This window comes from Nelumbo nucifera, chromosome 4 (genome assembly GCF_055504915.1).
Source record: "Nelumbo nucifera cultivar China Antique chromosome 4, China Antique-T2T, whole genome shotgun sequence".
In the NCBI taxonomy this organism is placed as follows: Eukaryota; Viridiplantae; Streptophyta; class Magnoliopsida; order Proteales; family Nelumbonaceae; genus Nelumbo; species Nelumbo nucifera.
In genome coordinates, this window is record NC_142652.1 from 40,972,166 (window position 1) to 40,979,337 (window position 7,172).

A 7,172-nucleotide genomic window follows, 5' to 3' on the forward strand; every position below is an offset into this window, starting at 1 on the left:
AATGATTAGTTTATATTTGAGCCAGTTTGGTCTAATCAAGATTTAAAGTATTGATATGTATATATCAACCACCATTTCAGACTGTCATATGACCCTATCGAATGACTGTCATATGACCCCTATTGATAATATCCCTATCGAATCAACAATTTAAAGTATAAATTACTTTGCCCCTGATGTTAGCGATAACTTTAAAAAGGATACTCATATGACTGTCATATACATGTTTAAACATTTCTGCAACCTAAATTGCGCTTACATAGTTTTATGAGATCATTTTGTAAAAAATTGTTAAAATACAACAAAAACCAAAAAAATTAAAAGTAATAAATTACAAAAGTACAAGAAATAAAACAAAAACTGAAGAAAAAGAGGAAAACAAGAATGAATAAAAAATACAACAGAAAGAAAATTAAAAATTGCAACAAAACTGTTGTATTGACGGCAATTTTTATCATAGGAATGTCAATTTTCAATCTAGCATGTTGAATCCGCCCAATCCACCCATTTATTAATAGGTTGTGTTGTATCTTTTTAGTATTAGGTCAATATAATGGGTGGATTAACCTAATAAAAATGAATTTAATGGTTTGGGTGGATTGGATCATGGTTTCCCATCAGGTATCCATCAACAGGATTGAAACTTTCAATTTTTCGATTCTTATCTTATCCCTTGACATTTTTGTTTTTTGTTTATTCATCTCTCTCTACAAAACCCAAACCAGCACAAAATTAACAACTGCAATCCGAAGGCGTTACAACACAAACCAGATCTACATGACAATCACATAGGTCTTGGTGGTAGAACCTTGGAGGCTTGGACACAAAAAAACTTTTATCCATTTGCACGATTGATAAATGGTTTTTATGAGATTTCTCCACCTACTATATAACAGCCACACAAGTTCTGAGTTCTGACCTTCAGTGAGAATTTCATTTTGATGATAGCCATAGATTTATGAAACTTGAGAGGGCTTGGTTTTGCCAGAAAAAAAAATGGTTTTAGGGAGCTAAAGAACTGAATGACAATTAATTCCAAAACTTCACAAGATCAATTCCGATTCATGACATAGAACTTTGTTGGCTGAGATTAAATGGCATCCCCAATTCACCGTTTTAAAGCTATAATGGCAATCTATTTTCTATGTGGATGGATGATGTGTTGGATTTTAATCTCATTAGAGATTAAATTTGATGGGGTTTGATTGATTAATTACATGAAAAATACACTTTTACATATATTTTGAAAAAAGTTTTTAAATCTTACATTAAAACTATTTTTCAACTTGTCCTACATTGAAAAATTACTAAACATGCTTTGAGTTTTAAATATGATTTTATTTACATTCCTTAGAATTATAACATGAGAGTATGGAGGTTTGTTGTAGCACAGCGAGGCGCACTTTGCTCACACTCCACAGGTGGCATTGATTTCTTAGTGTGAGGCTAAATCATGACCGTTGATGTTATAAGAAAATCCATTTGTCATGATTTGATTGGGTGTAACTAAGAGGTAGGGGTGTCAACAGTATTTGAAAATCCGATTTCGAATTCGAGATTCCAGATAATTGAATCGAATTTGGACAATTCGAATATCTAATCGGTTGAATTCGGATATGACCCGATTCGATTCGATAAATGTTCAAATTCGACCGATTATTTAATTCTTATATATAATATATAAAATATTTAAATGTCTTATATAATTTATATATATAATAATTCAATTATATAAATAATTTATATACTTATATACTTTATATAAATAAAATATTTATTTTATATATTTATTAATTACCTAAATTAATTAATTAGTCAAATTCGAATTGGATCGAATATTCGAATATTTAATCGAATTCAAATTCGAATATTGATTTTTAATATCCATTGGATATCGAATCAAATTTTTTAATCAGATTCGAATTTGAATGTTGCTTGATCCGATTCGAATTCGATCCGTTTACACCCTTGTTAAGAGGCATTATTTAAAAGTTAACAATCATTAACTATTAATTAACTTTTAATAGCCACCAAGTTTGAAATTATGATTGTACAAAGAGACTTTTCTAAACCATCACCATCCTCTTCAAAATGACTCTTAAGAAATTATATATGGAGCGTGAATCAAAAACATGAATACACAAGTTTTTGAAAACTCACTATTGTCTTTCTCAGTCTGATCTGCTACTGTCTTATAGAAAGTTTATTCGAACACTCTTCAACTTTACTGTTTGCATGTTCTCACCCAAGGCTCTATTATATATTGGGAACGAATTTGCCTATAACCCAACAACAAATTCATATAACACCAAGTTGGGGCAAATAACGTTCTAAAGACAATATCTTTAGACATACCTCAGAGTTTCTCCTCCAAGATTTCCATAACCCCAATTTCCAACAAATGAAACCAAGTCATTATCATTAAATTATGGTTTTGTGCCTTAGTTGAAAATGAAAAAGTGAAAACTGACTTGTTTTTTGAAATTTATTTTGAACTTCCATTAAATCACCATTCCTCACATTACATTAAATTGCCATTCTCCATTGCAATTGAAGAGATTCCAACTTCCTATTCATTTTGCGATATTGTGTCTGACTTGCGCTTTGAAGTAAGTATTGACCATTATTTTATCTTTTTAACCTTTCTATTTTATATATTTTTTTATAAGTTTTCCTTTTCTTTGTTCTATATATTTTTTTTGTTATTTTTCTTCTTTTGTATGTTTTTCTATAACTCTTGTTCTATTATACTACAATTTCTGCTATTTTTTTGTAAATTCTAACATTTTCTATATTTTTATATTTTCTATAATTTTTGTTATATTATTAATTTATAGTTTTTCTTTGTTTCTTTTTGCAATTCATGTTATATTTTGTCTCATTTAATGAATTAAAAGATCAATGGGTTGGACGGATTGGATTGGGTTATGGTGGGTTTGGGTTGATTGGGTTGAAACTCGACCCAAACCCCCCCCCCCCCCCCCCCCCCCCCCAATTGCCACCTTTATCCATGGTAGGAGTGCAACATTGCAACTTCTACTGGCCTAATCTGAAACCAATTTAACCTAACCTGGGTTTTTGCATGTGTTGGGCCTAAGTTTTCAGGATGTGGGTTGGGCTTGGGCAAAAAAACTTCGACCTGACCTAAATTGGGTTGGGCTTGGGTTAAGGCCTCAGGTAGCCCGAGCCTGACCCAACCAAAGCCCACTCTAAGATTAATCCTCAACTCGATCCAACCAACTTGAGTTGCACTTTTAGGGTTGGTCCTAGGTTATAAAGGACACCATTTTCAATATCTTTTGGAAAAAGGAATTAAATCCATAATCGTTGACCCAAATAGTTTTAATTGTTCAACTATCACTCAGCCCCTTTATTGGAATGTTGGCTTTGGTTTTTCTAAGATTTGGAAATTGACAAAAAAACATTGACTTGGTCAAATCTTGGAGGTTTAGGTTTATTACAGGTCTCACGAGCTTCCCTCTTCGTGCTCAGTATTACCTTTTTTTTCCCTCTCTTGTTTGGGCATTTGGTCTGATTGGTCGCAGGTTTTACTCTTTTTTTATTTACACTTTATTTTTACTTTTTGTTGAATTATGTTTATTTTTTTATGCCTTAAGTCTGTGTTTGATTGCGGTGGGAGATTTTTGATGTAAGAATCGATATAATCAATGAATCATTTACATCGATTTAAGATGAAAATATTAGCCAAAAAAATAATTTATATCTAAAGCTTACATCCCAAGTGTAAATTTTACACCAGTTGGCTTTTGCATTAGAAACAAACACATGTAAATGCAAATCAACGGTGAATTTTTACGTTGATTTGCATTTACACCACAATCAAGCACAGCCTAAGGCTGTTCGGTAGAAACCTCAAAAAGGAGAACTAAAGAAATCAAAGTCAGGGGGTACCAACCAAGTAGCAGGACTAGTAAGAGACACAACAAAGAATTGATAACAATACGTGCATCTCCCTCAAAGATTACGAAGTCTAACTGAAGCTGCGAACCAGATTAATAGAGCTTCAAGGAGAGCCGTGGCCTCACACACTCGACAGCTGAACAAATCGGGTGGTTAATAGCACGAGCAGCAACCAAGAATCTATGTTTATCTCTAACCACGACATCAGCTCCAGATTGTATATTGAAGAAAGCCCCATCAAAATTCAGCTTTAGCTAGTTGTTGGGTGGGCACATCGCATATCCAATGAGAGGAAATATAAGAGCCAAGACACCGTTGACCATTGACAGAACTGGCATCGATCCTTGGCTTGTGCGGTCAATATCTTTTATTTGAGCTTCAATGGACAAAATGGCCCAAATTGGGTCGAAGGAGTCACCCGCCATTAGGCCTGTGAATGGTATCTGAAAATTCGAGGCTCAATCTAACATCTGATTCGATTATTTTGTATTTGGATGATATATTTATGTAATTGAATCGGATTCAGATATTATAATCTAAGTCCTATTAAGAATCAGATCAAATTTAGATTTAGTTCCATTCGATCTGATTAAAATCTGAATCCGATTATATTATATTATTTATTAATTTTAATATATAAATTTATATAATTATATTTAAAATTATAAAAATCTATTCTATATATTACATTATATATGAATATATATATATAATAATAAATTTAGCATGTTATATTTATGTTAATTTATTATATATATAAGTTGAAAAATAAATAAATTTTTATTTGTTCAAGTATTTTATAAAATTTATAGTAGGATCGGATTAAATCAGAATTCATTAATATTCAAATTCAAATCCAAATCTTTAAATCCGATCAGATTTCAAATCAGATTCAGATATAAGTTCTCAAAATCGGATCAGATACGGATTTGACTGCATCCAATCTGAATCCGATCCGATTGCAGCCCTATCCGCCATGACTAATTTGCATCCTGCCTTCCACACCGTCCAGCATTTGGTTGCAGTGCAAATACAACTTTGCACGTTGTAAATGATGTCTTGTCGGTTTAAGTGAATACAAAGTGGAATGGGATTTCGATTTTCTTTTGTGAGTGTTTGGTTTATAACATGAAAACAATTGGAAACTCAACTGCATTGCTAGAAATAAATAACTTATTTTCTTTTTAAATGGTTTATTTACAGAACTATACTAAATAATTTATTTAATAAAAATTTGAATAAATTTGAATAAATTACAATAAATTTTTCAAAATTTTCATAAAATTACATTTTTGAATATTAAAGACAATTTAGTGTGCTTTTAGAAATTTACCATGTGGTTGATACTCAATATATCATTTTGATCATTTCTATCATCAAATTGAATATTGGGTTGACAGGGATAGTGTTTTCAAAACTGAATCAAACCAGATGGTTAGACCGTAAAAATTAGGTTTCAGACACCGTTTCACCTCAAAATCGCTTTTTGTCCAAAATTGTTTATTTGGTTAGCGAATTGCTGACCTGGGCGGTCCAACTGTCAACCCGGACAACAGCTTTTTACCCTTTTTTGTTTTTCTAATTTTTTATTTTTTTGTCAAAGTGGGTCATTCGTTTGGACCAAATAGTCAGACTGTTCGACCCTAGAACGATTCCCTATCTAGTCCAATTTTAAAAACCTTGGACGGGGAGTGGGTGCCTTGCCTTGAGCTTGGCTTGGTGTGCAGCATGGTTTGGCCCAAGGCCTGGCCCATGGACCAGCCTGACCCATGACACAACATGGGCCTATGTGGGCTTGAGCCATGGACCGTGTCGAACGACCCCCCAAACTGTTCTATAGGAGGGAGGCACGGCTCGGGATGCCTTGTGGGCCAGCACGACATGACTCGCACTTTGTGTGGGCCACATGCGGGTCATGTCATGCCAACCTAGCATGACCCAATTTACACCTCTACTTGAACCTACTCAATAGTTTGGATGGGGCAGGGAAATTCAAGGATTCTTCGTCCTTGATCAGGAGTGGGGTGCCTTGCCCCTGAATTCACTTGACATTGAGGAGTGGTTACCTTGCCCTAAATTCGCGTGACACTAGGGACGGGGCAGGGATGGAGTAGAATGTCTTGACTTGCAGGGAAAGGGATGGGGTACCTTGCTCTGAACCCACCATGTTGTCATTCCTATATAATTGTTAATTATTAGTGAAATTAATAAAAATGTTAGCTTTTACAATTATTTTTATTTATTTAAAATTAATTAAAATTTCATTTTAAAATAATAAAAAGAATAAAAATTACTACAAATTATTAATAAGACTACATTTATTAAAAAATATTTGTTCATATTCAATTAACAATAATTATTTTTAAAAATCAATATTAAATAAAAAATAAAATTATTAAATCTTTTAGATTTTTGCACGGTTCCTTCTACTATTATATATATATACACTGTACATATTTGCATTTATAATCCTTACAAACTGAGTACAAATACAAATATATAAAGTATAAAAATTTATATTTGGTATTATTCTATATGTATTTATACTATTTATACTCCTTCCAAGTTGAGCCTGTACATGGAAGTAACGTCTCTTCTCCTTGATTGAAGGCACTATACCAAACATCTTTCATCCACATTAGTATGTCTTTCTCTTATGTTCTGCTTGAGGAGATATTTTTAAACTTCGAAAAGGAATTCCACGAGACATTACCAAAATCCATGCATTATAAAAAAATGTCGACGTTCGCACAAATGTCGTGCCTATAAAAGTCTAAAAATGTTTTGACGATGTTTGGCAAGCTGAAGCCATTATCATTTTACACATAGATGACATGATAAAATTGCCATGTCGAATAAGCTTGTCCAACTGGTGATCTGAGTGAGACAATATTCGAATTTAAATTCAATTAGAAATTTGATATCAGAATTCGATTCAATTTGAATTCAATTGATTAATTATTTTAGATAATTCATGAATATATAAAATAAATCATTTATTTATATGAAGTATATATATATATATATATAAATTATACGAAATATTTAAATATTTTATATATTATATATTATATATAAGAATTAAATAATCAATTGAATTTGGATATTTATTGAATCAAATCAAGTCATATCCCAATTCAATTTGATTACTTAAATAGTATAAATAGGATATTCAAATCCCACTGATTATGATATTCAAATAATCCAAATTTCATTCTGGTCACCAACCAATCGTCCAAGGATCCATCTGC